Genomic DNA, 16258 nt, shown 5'->3' with positions numbered 1-16258 from the left:
CTTATCGATCGCCTCGACACAACCGACACAGCCTGCGGTAATGGAGATTACGCTGAAAGGACAAACTGATGACAAACAACGCCTATGGCATTAGTGCGGAGATAAAGGTCAGTGGACTGAAGCTGAAAACAATCAAAAGATTCCAATACTTGGAATTAGTATCACAACTGATGGCTCTATAGCAGAATTACTTTCCAGATTTGTCCAGACAACATCAGTACTAACAGGAGTACGACCAATATGGAAAGCCAATAACATTGGGTTCCAAACTAAACCTGATGCCCTCTATAGCCGTATGCATTGTTCTGTATCTTTGTGAAACATGGACGCTCACAGCAGAGCTACAAATCATGATTCAAACCTTCAAATGAGGTGCTACCTCAAGATCGTTATCATCTCATACATTGACCATGTAACCAACAAAATAAGACCAAAACAAGATCCAAATAGTAATTCGACCCTACGATGACCTCCGGATCGCTATGAAAAAGCATGCTAAAGATATATCGTCATATCTCGCGATCATCTGGACCAGCAAAATGAGTCTTGCAAAGGACAGAGAGAGGCTGCGTTGGAAAAAAACAGAAATAAATGGAGGTGGGAAGACAACATTAAAGAGTTATCAGGCAAGGCGTTTGGATATTCCAAAAGAGTAGTGATAACAGGTAAAGATGGAATGCATTGGCGGTGAAATCATCTGTGGTATCCCAAGGAACCTAATGAGTTACAGTATTGATGATGATGATGATCATCGTCATCATCATAATCATCATCATCATCATCATCATCATCTCTTTCCAGAACAAATCAGCAACAAGGGGAATTTCCACTGTATAAATAGAGTCAACTTAATTTGGAACAGCTCTGACCACACATTGAACGTCATCGTATATGTAGAATTTGACAATGCTTTGGCAACTAACAGTTTGAGAGAGGTGATCCAAGACTATTATAAATAATAGTCTATGCATTTCTGTCAACACTGCAGACTTAGTGTCTCTATAGAGCTAGAACAACTATGCCTGCAATAGGAAACGAAGGTGAAGTCCAGCTGGGGTCTCCAAACATCAGCTTTCAATTCCTGAAGCGCAAGATATGTCCTGTAAGTCAAATTCAGCCTAAATATCTAATTGGGGCCTACAACCAAATTTATTAGTTAAGATCACGCTATTTAGCTAAAAGTGACCTTCCTTGTGATTTCACTATTTTGTGCAGCGACTGTGTACACATGTTCCAAACTAGCAATGAAAAATACAAGGTCTGAGTGACCCATTATACTTTTGCGGTCTTGAATGGAGAGAAATGAAGCACTCTTTTCGAACAGTGGACTAATGGACTATGGCTCTGCTGGGAACGGTCGGCAGGTCCGACAAGCCAGTAGAGGCGATACGTGAGGATACTTTATTGCGACTTTGCCACGAACGACAACATTGCCGCGATTACCATACAAAAGTCCATAATGTGACCGAGTGAATTTATTTAGGCGGCTGAATATAGAATGCTGAATAAAGGCATTTGTGAAAGAAGAGCTTAACATAAGTACCAGAATTATACTCATTCGCGAGCCCGCCAGTTAGGAAGATAAGATATAAAAAAATAAGTTCAGGACAAGGAAAGACAGTCTGTTGCTCTTAGAACTGAATCGGACGAGAAAATAAAACGTTCTACCAACTGCATAATGAATTAAGGTTTCTTGAAATTCCATAATGGCCAGTCCTAAACTTGACGTTGCAGGCGCGTTGCTGAATGACATCAACCCTGTCTGCATGCCATTAAGGCAATGCCAGGCGCGTTTAGTACTTTAGAAATGATGCTGGATGGTGGAATTATTCCTTGTTGGTAAGTCATACACGTTAACTGGAATTTCCCAAAATCACCATGCTGCTTTGAATGCTTGAATGTTTCGTGAATTTACCATAAGGTATGGAGGACACGAACAGTATTTCCTATAGGGTGAATCTTACCGAAGGGGCAGATATCTGTTTCCATGTTCAAAGTAGTCTTTAGGAGCCCGTCTTTGTTATTGTCCTCGCTTGTTCCAGGTTTTGGCTGGTCGAACTGATCACAGACATTATGCAAATAGTTACGTCCTCGTAATAAAAATAAGGAAAACTCAGGCTGGAGAAGCAGTAGTAGGTAAGCGAGAAAATCAACGATGTACAAGTACAGTTATGCTGAAATTAATAAACTCAAGGCCGTGCTGCACCGATGTACCGCTATCAATATTTCATGCACCGGCGGCAACGGTGCGGCTTGGCGTGACTGGCATTGCCACGTTGATGACGGTAGCGGATGCACTGGTCGGTATTGCCATCAGTACCATACCGATAACGCCTGGGGCTGTATGGGTTGGTATCCAACTATTGTTGACCTGTCTTCATACACTGATGTGCCCTCACATAATTATAATGACTGCTGTTGAGAGTAGTCTGTTTAGAGTCAGCATAACATATTCTGATGCAATCGATGTTGAATCCATTACTGAGAACGAATGCAATATCGTCCTCGAGGAACATAACAGGTTCATCACTATCAAAATCCAGATAAAGACTTCGGACACATAATCGCAGTAGCCGCATGCCAGTACACTTGGGAGAAATGCGAATGGCATAACAAACATATTCCAGGGATGACAGCACTCGCATGGACACCAGCATGTAATAACATGCAAATCACACGCATGGTCTGCTTGCGCACAGCCATCATGATTTATTTTTTCATCGCGATTCATTGCCGAATCCAAATATACCTTATCAAACTCTCCCTATCCCACGTCTACATTGTTGATTGGTGGAACGGTCAGTGGCGCGTTTTAATTATCGCGTTGCATCTCGAGCCTAGCTGCCTGTTATCCGCTCATCATATTGCGTGGCAATGCCACCTGACCCGTTCGACCACTCACGCGACTGGTTATAGTGTTTTCGCGTGCACGTGTTACTTTAGTAATATATTCCTTCATTTGTTTGACAAATCGTTTTTCGGAAGTCAAAGAATAGCAACCGTCGCCACGTCACTGCTTAATTACATCAACGTTTTAACGCACGTTATCGACATTTGTTTGTGGAGGAAGTTTATTTGAATTTAATTGCGAAGATTCGAGTTCATGCGCAAATCAACTCTAAACTGCTCAAGTTCATGTTTCATTTGATTTGTGTACATTTACAATGACTTAAGTTTCATCAGTTTGACATATTCACACAAAATGAAACATTCTGAAAGAGGTTAGCTGCAGACAATATAGTTTTAGATTTGACACGCTACTGTTTGAATATGTTGTACAAATGTTTTTACTGTCTGCAAATGTGTATACAGTGTTTATTACATCATTGTGAATTTGCAACACCGTTGAACGCCTAGGGTGCCAAACAACATCAGGGAAGGTTCAGAGGTTAATTCAGAACTTACTACGTCTAAAAAAGTATGCGTGCCTGGTAGGTGATTAAGACTGATGATGAATGTCAAAACTGGACATTTTTATCTTCTACAGCCAATCTGAGTTCGATCGTCTCCTCAATTAATATGAAATATCGGTATCAACATTGCTGTAATATTTAACAAGCGCATAAGTAATGAATCACATCTTGGGTGGTTTGGTGTTGTACTGAAATCAATAATACCATCTTCTTACGGATAACATAGTAACTGGACGTTTATCTGCGGATCCTGGTAGGTTCTTACATCGTGAATTAGATCAGGTTAATTGCTATATTTTACCAGTTTCAGTTTATTGATCGCAATGACGTTCATTATTGTTACATTATCGTGATCATCGACATATTCCAGTGTGTCGCGAAGACGTTTTATTACACGGTGTATGTGATCCGGTAAAGACTCTCATTTAGAATGGAAAAGTTCACAAATACATACCTGATTAAAAAGAAAAAGATTTCGTCATAACTTCCTGGTGTACGTAAGTCTCCTGAGACTTTTGTTAGTGTTTCGATCATGAACATTCATTTGCACATTACGATATTCTCTCTCAGATTCCTTTACGTCTACGGAATATGATATCAGTTCATGTCTATTTACTATATTTGTTTGTACAATGTTGCAATTTGTTTCAAAAATACTCACAATTGTTTTCTTTAGAAATGTACGCCGCCCGCATGTATGAGTACTCCCACTATCGCAATTTTAAACTTGTAGATCCGCCTGACACACGCGTGTTCCAAAATTGTTAGTGGGGCATGTCAACGAGCATATACATCCCCCCAAAACGGCAAACTCTTAGGGGATAAAGATTTCGTTCCTATTGATCTTTGCAATGTCACCTCTATCCGCGTTGGTTCGAGTCTCGGGTTCGGCCAATGTGGGTATGTGAGATTTCAAGGGTCGTTGGTTCATACCTTGGTTTTCCCGGGTTGTTCCTCCATGAGTAATACTGACCGCCATGAGTAGCAGATATGCTGCTGAAAATGTCGTTAAACCCACAACGACATCTATTATTACACTCTACTTGACGAGATGTTTACAAATTTTGTATCTATATATGATGATTCATAAGCTGTTGGCTTTCTTAGAATCCTTACACGTTTATATGCTGTTCGGCGTCTTTTCAAATCAGGTTTGGAAATTGACATCCCTTTCATGTCCAACGCTTTCACAAACAATTCAGGCTGTTACATAATGTATGTTGTTTGGTGTCCATCAAAAATGGAAAGTTTAAAAGATCCAGTATATTCTGCAATGTTAGCTGATTTTCTTTAGAGATGTTCTAATAGACTAGGTGCGCTTTTGGCTCTAATCCGCCCTATATAAGATTATATTGTTTTAAAAGTGTCTATGTAAATATGCATCACATAACAGTTTTACTTTTGCATTTGGCATTAGTCGTATTAGTCTTTGTTGTGTTTTATTGCCAAATAATGACCTCACAAAGAAAACATCTTATGATATAAATTATCATTACAAATATACGAGTCATGTTTTATGTTTGTAAATTACAATATATCAATAGACGACCAAGAGGAATAAATTAATTATCTATTCTAAGTTTATATTTATCAAAATTTAAACATTTCCTATTCGTTATATTATTGCCAAACTTCATTAAATATGTTCAATATTTCTTATTCATTATAAAGCATTTTACATCATCAGTTGTTCTTTATCTTCATAAATAAAACCTGTTCAATTCAAATAATATCATGTGTTTTTACTGTTGTTGTCATTGGAAGCTGTCTGTATTACTCGAAATTATGGGTGAATACTAAGAGCATATTTTTTAAAATCTCCCTTGTCGCTTTGGGAGTTACTGCTCCTTATTGCGGCTTTACGAATAGGGCATTCAATACTTCTCGTTAAATATTACAAACCATGCATCAATCTATGTCGATTACCGCCCTTAGATACTATTCGGGCCGCTTATTTCATTACCTAAATGAAGATTAACCGAATAGTAGCGACTGCATCACACTGGTTCTTCATACACCGCTTCGCTGTCAATTCTAGGAGAATCCAGTCATACAAATATTAACATTTTTTAGATATTTCCTACGTTTTCTGCCCATACTCCAATTTTCTTATTGTTATGTATATTACAAGAATGAAATGGTTTGATTTAATTTCTGCCGTATGTATTGTGTTCTTTTGCTGGTTGCCATGGAAGCTGTTTGTTAGGACAATGACCACAAATAAATCCTTGTAACCAATTATGCATACATCAGCTTAAAACATTGCTTAATCTTGTTGGCTGACATTATTAACTCTGAACCGTTTCTATAACCTTCTCAAATATTCATGTACACATTTTCCCTTAAAGTTGTGAAACCACACACCCCTACACATGAACACACTCACGCTAACATAAGGTAGAAACTTTGGTTTAAATTTCGGCTGAGTTATGTAGATTTATTTCGTCTTCCTTGTTCAAAGCGTGTCTATGCCTGTCAGGTTTAAGGATACCCATATATTGATTTCATAAGTAGCCATTAATCTGTCACGAAACAATTTCGTCTACTAAAGTAAGTCTATGTAAACAGCAAATCGTTTCCGCCCCGATAAATGTCCTCACACAAGAATATATTACTAAAAAGAAACATTAGCTATACGTTGTGTTCTTTGTATTTTTAACTTTGAACACATAGTGTCACTATAATTTATGTTATAAACTGTATCTCAGGAGAAGCTTATATTTCTAAACAGTCAAATATATTTATATTTAACATATTGCTCCGTATAACTGAATGAGAAAATCACACTCTATATAGATCAACAGTGATTTATATACTCGTTTCAGATATTTTTTTGGTTCTTTTTACACAAAACTGCAAATTTATTGTGGTTGGAAGAAGGTGTATGCTGCTGTTAAACGATTTGCATCGCAATAATATGATTATATTTAACAACATAATGTAACATAGTTGTGTAAAACTTTGAACTGGAAAGTCTAGAGATTACTCTTGGATATTACCTTGATATGACTTTTGAATACTACCTTACGAGAAGTTGATTTCAAGTATTACATACTTAAATTTCTGGCCTATTCATTTTTACAAGTTTTCAGCAAATCTTAAGTTCGCTGTTAAAGTCAGAAAAAATAAATATATTGCATCTTTCATTAAAGTAAAGTTCGTCCAGTAGAACAATCATGATCGTCTGTACTTCGTCTTGTTAGCCTACAAACTTTCGATTCCTCCATGAATAATATCCGATTTTGATGCTTTGAGTTTATTAATGAGTCTCTTGCTTAACACATTTCAATAATACGTGGACTGGTCTTCTTTTCTACTATGTAGTCTCTATCGCATCAGAAATAAACAACAGACCGTTCTAATTGATGGTTCATGTGGAACATTACTAGGACTCTAAGTTGCATAAAGAAAAAAAATCAAGTGCTGATAAGCCCTTTTCATGTAGTTTATCAAACCCAACTTGAAATACTTTCTGTGACAACGTAATACGACAGACGACAGTTATAAAGTCGGTGCATTTTTACTTGAGAACCAAAATATAACTAAACAGGTGTAAACTTCCATTCTAATCTGCAAAGTACAGAACATTGCCAATATTCCACTCAACCATCCACCTTATAGTGTAGAAGCTCATACAAATGTCCTGACTGTATTAACCAATCTTTATAAACTGTTCAGTAGAAACCTTTATTCTTCGTTTTCGACTAGCATGATTACACATTTAAACTTGAACATTAGCAAAAATAGTTGCTAAATGCCACATAGCGTATTTGTTTTATTTCTACGGAGAGAGACTCAGTCAGTCCGTCAGTCAGATAATTCACATTAAAAAAGTTATTCATTGTTTATAAATTTTTTTTAACGCTTCCCGAATTTGCGTGTCATCCTTGCGCAGGGGCCATGCTAATCTTCTCTGTATCGTTCCAATTTTAGTATATGTACTGCCGAAGCATTGTTTATAAGGACAGGATATTCACTTATGGTTATTGACTGCAACAAATGTTGTAACTAACTTCATCAGTAGCGAAAGCCTGAATTACAGTATTTGTAGTATCACTGGGGAAAACTTTATTTCACTAAAGGGTGGGAGAGATACATTTTGTTCTTAAGAACTTATTTTGTTTATATATATTCATAAAAAGAGGGAATTGTTTCACAGACTGCCATACATGATCATATAGCGTAGTAGATTCTCGCCCGTAGCTCGCAGCGATGTCGATGCATTGTCAGGTTGCCATTAGACTGTAGGTTATGTGCTGGCTGATCTCTCTCTCTCTCTCTGTCTCTCAGACGTTCTATTTTCAGGAGTACCAAAGAGAGGCAATCTGTATCGTTATATATGACCTTCTGTTCTGTCAGCTAAGTCATGATCAAAATAACAAACCACTTCACTTTTGGTATTAAGTTACTTTCCTGTTGCATACTGGGACACAAGGGTCCTTCGGAAGCTAAAAATATACAAAACCTGAAAATGACTAATGTAAATGTACTCTTACTTTACAGTGTCTACATGAGATATCCAAGTATATACATATCTTACGTTGTTCTCCCCTCCCAGTCACATTAATCGAAAGACATTTCATGAATGCCATATATGCATGATATATTAATTTCCTACGGACTGCAGCAAATACATTAATGACTAAATAATTATTTAACTCTAGACTATGGATCGAACAATTATAAATACTTTTGAAACCGTTTAAGTTTTCATCGTAGTTGGTTATGAAGAACAAAACAGTGTTTCACAACTGAATCCGATCTTAATATTTCCTAAGATTGGACATTACAATTTTTTTAGATTATAACGTAGTTGACGACAGTATATACTGGCATTCCATCTAAATATTTATAACATTCCGTCTAATAGTTATATTTCTGCTATGTAAGGGTATACTGCACACAATAAATTTAAGACAAGTTATTTATTAATATAATTAAGCATTGAATAAATGAATTTAGCGAATATGCACAGTAGAATACTACTTTAATGTTGTTGTCAATGCATGACGAATGCGCTCGTCTAATTATTCGTTCAGTTAATAGCATGCAGTGGGCTACTAATTCTGAACAGAGGGATTATGAAATCAAATCGATGCCATAGGAATAGGTTGATACTGTCGCATATTGAAACTATGGTGCACTTTAACTAGTTGGAGTCAGTAGAGGCGATTAACTATACCAAAATATTGATTTACAGTCGCTCTTCTTAAGCTTTCTTTGGTGGTTATATTCATCCGAGTAAACGAATTGTTTCAGTGATATGTAAAATGATTTGACGAGCGAAAAGAAATTAGAGAGCGGATTGGACTTTGTTAAAATATATGCTAAAGTTTAAGCATCAAATATTTAAATATTCATGTAAAGTAGTGACAAATGTTGAAATATTCCAGTGAAAAAATAGATGTAGTGATACACATATCCATCTCTTTAAGTTAACTATGTAAATGAAGATCTATATAATAGTTTAAGTAAACAAATACAAGTCAGGAAAAACGACATTCCCTTTTAATAGATCTGCCAAACAGAAAACAACCATGACAAAGAATAATCAAACGACAACAATGCTCATTTCGGAAAAACATTAACGGAGTATTGGTTTAAAGGCCTTAATTGTCAAGATTTGTATAAATTTGTAATGCCACTAATCATAATTTTAAAAAAACGTCTGTAGAAAAATTCGATAATTTGGTGCACCCGAGAGCTCAATTGCACTTAAAGATCTAATTCTGGAAACAACATATTATGGAGGAAGAACAGGCAATGAACTAATGCTATGTACCTATTGAAAAGATTTAAAATTAATAATGTAATCTACCGTTTAACCGATATTTTACATAAGACATTTAGACAGACAATAAACTAAAGGATGCTTGGAAGGATTTCATATTTAACGCTGGACTTAAATATATATCAGAGGTGCATCGTGTATATAATGGGTTAGGAATAATACGCCAAGTGATTATATGGATAGGTTTCCACAAAACAAATTAGAATGAAACATACACTGGTTTAAAAAATTACCGATCAAAATAGAGAAAATTGGGAAATTGAAATATAATTTTATATATCCATATATTTTATGAAATATTGGAACGGAGAGAGAGAGAGAGAGAGAGCGATCTAGAGGTAATCTACATCGATCATGATATAATAGCTCAGATAAGGAAAACAATACACTTTGCTATTTTTACATAATGATCCTGATTTCCCTTCCCCATTCCGAGAAAAATAAGTAAGGACATTAATTAATTGATACGTAAATAAAATGGAAGATGAAACTATGTTGTAAAAAAAACCCACACAATTTGACAAATGAATGATCTCGGATACATATACATCACTGCCAGAAAATTATTTGTACAAAGTGATTGAATTTTTATATATACACAATAAACAATATCAGATCATGTTGCAATGCAGATAACTCGATAGACATAGCGACTAAACAGGGGCCTATTGCAAACGTCAACATATATCAATACTAATTAAAAGCTCCTTAATTCAAAACTTGTCATGTTATAACAGTTACCCTTTCCTCAAGATTCTGACTAAAAATTATTCAGATCAAGGAATACAATTCACATCAGAATCCAAGACGACAAATATGTCATTCTCGTAGTGGATGGCTTCATACACGAAACAAAAACGTGATAATTTAATTGGCGGTTATGTCTGTAGAGGCTTTCAATTCACTCGTGTAACAATTTATTGAACAAATGTCTTGTCTTGGCATCCGTCCGTCTACGAGAGACGATGGCATAGCTCCAAAGTACGCTTTTGCTTATCCTTCTTTTTAGCTCTCTTTTCAGCTTGCTTTATTCTTCTCTTTTCCTCTGCGTTTTGAACTCCCTACCTGACAGCTAGACGCCAGCTGGAACGGTTGTTTGCACAGCTCTCCCAGTCGTTGACATTGATGTTTGCTGTCTTCATATCCTTCTTGCAAACATCTTTGTAGCGCAGATGTGGTCGTCCAATTGGTCGTGCACCTTCTGCTAACTCCCCATATAACAGGTCCTTGGGAATGCGACCTGGGTCCATTCTCTTGACATGGCCGAGCCAGCGAAGGCGCCTCTCGCTGAGTATGGAGAACATGCTGTTCATGTTGGCGCGTTCTAGAACCTCTGTGTTGGGTACTTTGTCCTGACACCGGATGTGCAGAATGCGCCGCAGACATCTCAGGTGGAAGCTGTTGAGTTTCCTCTCGTGTCCTGCATAGGTGGCCCATGTTTCGCTGCTGTAGAGAAGTGAGCTGAGCACGCACGCTTGGTAGACACGCAGTTTGGTCTTCTCTGTGAGGTTGGGGTTGTTCCAGACCCTCTGGTTAAGTCTGGCCATCACTGCTGCTGCCTTGGCAAACCTGCCGCCCACCTCAGAATCAATGGAGAGTGAGCTGGAGATGTTAGACCCGAGGTATGTGAAGTTCTCGACAACTTCCAAATTGTACCCATCGATGGAGACAGAGGGAGGGGAGTCTGTGTCCTGTACCATGACATTCGTTTTCTTCAAACTGATGGTCAGTCCAAATTCCTTACATGCATGGGAGAGGCAGCATACCAGCTGCTGGAGTCCACCTTCCGCGTGTGATGTCAAGGCTGCATCGTCGGCAAAGAGCAATTCACGGATGAGTACCTCTGTGACTTTAGTCTTAGCACGGAGACGGGCGATGTTGAACAGCTTGCCGTCAGCCCTGGTATGGATGTACACTCCCTCGCTGCAGTCCTTGAATGCGTACTGGAGAAGCATGGAGAAGAAGATGGCAAAGAGCGTCAGTGCAAGGACACAGCCATGTTTGACTCCGCTAATGACTGGGAATGCTTCAGATGTTGCGCCATTGAAGCACACTGTGCTGTGCATGTTCTCGTGGAATGACATTATGACAGCAAGCAGACGTGGGGGGGCAGCCGATCTTCTGCAGGAGTCTGAAGAGTCCACTCCGACTAACCATGTCAAACGCCTTCGTCAGGTCTATGAAGGCAATGTAGAGGGGCATCCGCTGCTCGCGACACTTCTCCTGCAGCTGACGTAGTGAGAAGATCATGTCTACAGTTGACCTGCCGGCTCGAAATCCACACTGGGATTCTGGGTAGACGCGGGAGGCTAGGATCTGCAAGCGCGCTAAGGCAACACGGGCAAAGGCCTTTCCGACGATGCTGAGGAGGGAGATGCCCCGATAGTTGTTGCAGTCGCTACGGTCTCCTTTGTTTTTGTACAAAGTGACGATGTTGGCGTCACGCATGTCCTGTGGGATGTATCCCTGTTCCCAGCAAAGGCAGAGGAGTGTGTGTAGGGGCTGGAGCAGTGCTGGTTTTCCGCTCTTGAGGACTTCAGGCGGAATGCCGTCGCTTCCAGGAGCCTTCCCACAGGCAAGGCAATTGATGGCTTTTCCGAGCTCTTCCAGGGTGGGCTGTGTGTCTAGCTCCTCCATGACAGGCAGGTCTGGAATGGCGTCCAGGGCAGTTCCAGTGACATTGTTTTGGGTTGCATATAGCTCGAGATAGTGCTCAACCCATCGCTGCAGTTGTTTCCCCTGGTCTGTGATGACTTCGCCCGTCTTGGACTTGAGGGGGGCGGTCTTGTAGCTGGGGGGGCCTGTCGCCTTTTTGATACCCTCATACATTCCTCTTGTATCCCCGGTGTCAGCAGCTGTCTGTATACTGTTGCAAAGGTTCGGCCAGTAGGTGTTGGCACAGCGGCGGGCGGTCTTCTGGGCGTTATTCCTTGCAATCCTTAGGGCTTGTAGTGTTCTGGGGCTAGGTGCAGCCTTGTATGCCAGGAGGGCTTTCCTCTCTGCCTCAGTCACGGGCTCCATCTCCTCCCAGTTTGCCTTATACCAGTCGACATTCTTTCGCTTCCTCTTCCCGTAAGCTGTGATGGCTGAATTGTACACAGAGTCACGGATATGGGACCACTTGGAATCAATGGTGTCATCAGGTGTCACTTTGGTGAGGGCTTCCTTCAGTTTGCTGATGAACTGCTGTGTTTTCTCTGGGTTGCTTGCACAGCAGGTGTTGATGCGTGGGTGACCCTTCTTTTTGGCATGGTGCAGCTTCTTGGGTAATATTCGCACCTTGCTGGCCACGAGGGAATGGTCCGTGTCACAATCGGCACTGTGGTAGCTGCGGGTAAGGAGAACACTGGCCAGTTCTGCACGCCTGGTGATGACGAGGTCTAGCTGGTGCCAGTGGTGTGAACGTGGGTGTCTCCACGACACCTGGTGGATCTCCTTGCATTTGAAGAAAGTGTTGGTCACACATAGGCTGTGGGAGCAGCACATCTCCAGCAGTCGCTGACCATTCTCGTTCATCTTGCCCCTTCCGTAAAAGCCGAGACAGGTGGACCAGGCCTCATGGTCAGCTCCCACTCTAGCATTGAAGTCTCCTAGTAAGTAAAGGCTTTCATTGTTGGGGATACTGGATATTGCCTGATCCAGAGCCTCATAAAACTTGCCTTTCTCCTCGTAGGTGGAGTAGAGGGTTGGGGCGTACACACTGAAGATGTTGACCGGGCCTAAGGATGTTGACAGCCGGAGGGCAAGGATTCTCTCAGTACCTGATGACGGAGGTTCAATGAAGGTGATTAGCGTGTTCTTCACAGCAAAGCCTACACCATGCTGCCTAGGTTCATCCAAGGGCTTCCCCTGCCAAAAGAATGTGTAATTGGCTTCCCTGATGGTGCCGCTGTCAGCCAGTCGGGTCTCCTGGAGGCAGGCAATGTCGATGTTCAGTCGGGAGAGTTCTCTGTCAATGATGGCAGTCTTCCGTGCATCGTCGATTTGCTGTAGGTCAGTGGTCAATCCAGGACACATGGTCCTGATGTTCCAGGTTGCAAAACGAAGAGTTGGAGTCTTTTTATTTCTTCTTTTAGTCTTTCCTGGTGCAGAGTTTTGTGGCCCACTTGTCAAGATGGTTCTCTAAGCTCCACGCACCCAGTGAAGCAGGCAGGCCATGGCGGGCAGCACCTTACTGACTGGGGGCTGCCCAGCTTGAGGCGGGCGGTAGCTGTCCAGTGAGACCTGATGATCTCTCCTACCGTCAGAAGTAACCCCTGGCGCCAAGCTCTATGCCAATCGAGCTTTGACTTAGAACCGGTAAACTGCTACTTCTCGTGTTGTGCCGACGCCGTATGACGACGCTGGAGTGTCCTCTCCAGTGGAGCTATGAAGCCTGGGCAGGGTGGTATGGAGAATCAGCTGTTGCCCATGCAGCAGATCCCCCCTCTCCACGCAGCTGGTGTGCCCAAGGGAACGACGAATGCCGATACAGCTTGGCACCAACGGCGTCGCAGGAGTTGCCGGAATGACGTTGCAGTCAATGTCATACCGCCTTAGGGACTCCATCTCCGGATTTTCTGTCGGGGTTTACTCCCTTAGCCTTTCCCATGAGTGGGTATAGCCACAAGGCAGCAAAGGTTTGGAATCGGAGTTTTCCTTCTCCTAGATGAGCTACCATCCAAGGTTTACGAGTCCCATCTACCCGAAGCAACTGGTTTTAAGGCGCCAGTGGGCCGCCTTCAGCCCTTCTCCTATTAGTAGAAAACATGGTCTGTCGGGCTTCAAATCTAAGCCACTCGCGAAGGCCAGGAGCTGGATTTTAGTTGACAGAGGCAGTAAGAGACGCAGGCCGTATGGGGCATTTTGGAGGATTGGGGCGCTTGTCTCCCACTCCCACCCCGGGCAATGTCAACCTTAGACCACAACAAATGTATAACAATTTTAAATGACGACAAATGTACAGAGACAATGAAACAGTTTTCAAAAAAGTAATATATACATTTGATGAGAGACGGTTAGCCATACCAACGCATAGTTAGGTTTGAAATTTTGAAACATTTGATGAACATACTATACAACAAATAAATAGGTTTGTTCATAGCTTAACGATTTAAAGATCTACATTGGAGATTACAATTTCGCTTAATAGTATTTCAGACTGAAAGCATTTGAATGAAGGGTTATTACGTAAGGCAAGATACATCATTGATAAATGATATATTTGGGAGTGGTTTAGAAATGTTGATTTACAACAGTATCAACTAGATCAAGCTCATTAGTACAGAGTACCATGTCAGTAACATGATTATAGACCTTATTGTTTAGAGGGAAATCGGATTATCCTGTATGGAATTACGTCATAGATGTAATGTTGTCTAGAGTCATACGATCGATTGCATTGTTCATAAACCATTTAACGCAAAACTGGCTGATTCAGTTAATTAACACCTGTTTCGGCTTGGAATATATTTGATGCAACAAACACAAAAGACATTTCGTTTGGAACAACACTTTGTAAACTTGTGCTGCGTCACACTTCTCTGGTAAAGAAGGTAACTGATAACTTTGTAAGCTGTAATTTCTGATCAGTATCACATGGAAATTATTGTGTCTTATTTATCAGCGCATTTTTTTTTCCTTACTTCATAAGTGTTGTCTAGATTGAAGTGCCTTTTTCGGTGCATGTGTTATGTTATTACCATGGTTAGATATAAATACAATACAAGGTAATCATAGTTAATCAAACGCAAGTGTTAAATATACGTTGCTTAGCTATTAAATCGTCGCCATTGGTCTGCAAATTTGAGGTACAAACCATATAACTACAAAACATATTTTCCTCTGCAGTTCTAAGTGGATTTCCTCAATTCAGAATCTACATCAGAGCTTGTGATGCAAAGGCAGAGCTAGACAAATGAATAACAGAAAAATAATATTTTAGGAAAGTTGAAAAGAAAAGCTAGAGGCGGAGTAATACATTGCCAGGAATTGAAAATTAAACGAAGGAATGTAGCACATTTTGAAGCTTGATATTGCAGGAAAGTAAAGACGGAATGACACAAACAATCAAACTAGTATGTATTCAGCATTGATAATTGGCACGTGATAGTTCAGCTATAAATTGTTTACTGGTTTAGAAACCTACACAAAGTTCCAGCTATTTTTAATATATTTCGTCCTGCTGAATATTGCCTAAATTATGTGCACCATAATGTAGTTGGAGTGTCTGTATAAAATCCGTTTTATGACATTAATGAAGATCAGAAAGTATACATAAACGTTTGAGTTTTCAAGAATGTTTTCAGTGTCTGAGTCTTTTGTGAACAGAGATGTTGTACACTTTAATTTAATATAACCAAACAATGGCGAGAATGTAATATTTAGCCGTCAAAAAACCTGTACGTCACTTTACCCCATCTAACTTAAAGGCAAAATTTCCAACATTCAGAATCATTTTGGATACAATATAATGTCCTATCAAAATTCTCTGAGCACGCAGAGCGCAACAAGCTTCAGTGAAGCTGTTAGTATGATCAACACCAGATGGACATGTTTCCTGTATGTATTCAGCATATGGTAGATCAATAAGTGAGAGACAGTAAATTAATCAGTTTCTGTGATCACGGAGATTTCATTATGGCAGACAGAGGATTTAATGCTCGGTATCTTTCTGCACTAGTGAATGTTTATGTAAATATTCGAATCTTTTCCAGAAATAAAAATAAATTGTCCAATTAAATTGATATAAAAGACAGAAGAACGTTAAATAAAATGGTGCATATGAAAGAATCACTGGTCCTGGGAAAAAAAACTCAAATTCGCAACCAATTTTCATAATGCGACTTTAATCAATGTATATTTTATAGACATGCTATTCTAACAGTGCTGATTTGACATAAGTGTCAAATAATGTCTTTATACAATACATCATCTTAGCAATACATTTTTCATTTCTTGGATAGTTATTAACTCGATGTCTGTTATGGTGTGTAATGATCAGGATTTTGCATCCGAACACAATAGCTATCCTTGAATTGGAAAATAGTAAATATTATTTCCACTCAAAGTGTAA

At 39.8% G+C, this 16258-nt stretch overlaps 2 protein-coding genes, 1 long non-coding RNA gene and 1 other non-coding gene across 4 annotated transcripts in view; 1 reads left to right on the top strand and 3 right to left on the bottom strand.

Annotated features, from left to right (window-relative positions):
• The window catches only part of LOC149800295 (uncharacterized), a 288953-nt gene that overhangs the window by 198787 nt on the left and 73908 nt on the right, over positions 1-16258 (bottom strand). The gene's annotated exons all lie outside the window — the stretch shown is intronic.
• The window catches only part of LOC149800297 (uncharacterized), a 177324-nt gene that overhangs the window by 130683 nt on the left and 30383 nt on the right, over positions 1-16258 (bottom strand). The gene's annotated exons all lie outside the window — the stretch shown is intronic.
• The window catches only part of LOC149800298 (heat shock 70 kDa protein 12A-like), a 55974-nt gene that overhangs the window by 18170 nt on the left and 21546 nt on the right, over positions 1-16258 (top strand). The gene's annotated exons all lie outside the window — the stretch shown is intronic.
• Positions 7264-7366, bottom strand: LOC149800299 (U6 spliceosomal RNA). The gene has a single exon (XR_016421407.1). It is a non-coding gene; the product is annotated as a U6 spliceosomal RNA (small nuclear RNA).

This window comes from Sinohyriopsis cumingii, chromosome 5 (genome assembly GCF_028554795.1).
Source record: "Sinohyriopsis cumingii isolate HCF-2022 chromosome 5, ASM2855479v2, whole genome shotgun sequence".
Classification (NCBI taxonomy): domain Eukaryota; kingdom Metazoa; phylum Mollusca; class Bivalvia; order Unionida; family Unionidae; genus Sinohyriopsis; species Sinohyriopsis cumingii.
Note: the sequence above shows the minus strand (reverse complement) of the source record. Positions and strands in the feature narration are given on the sequence as shown.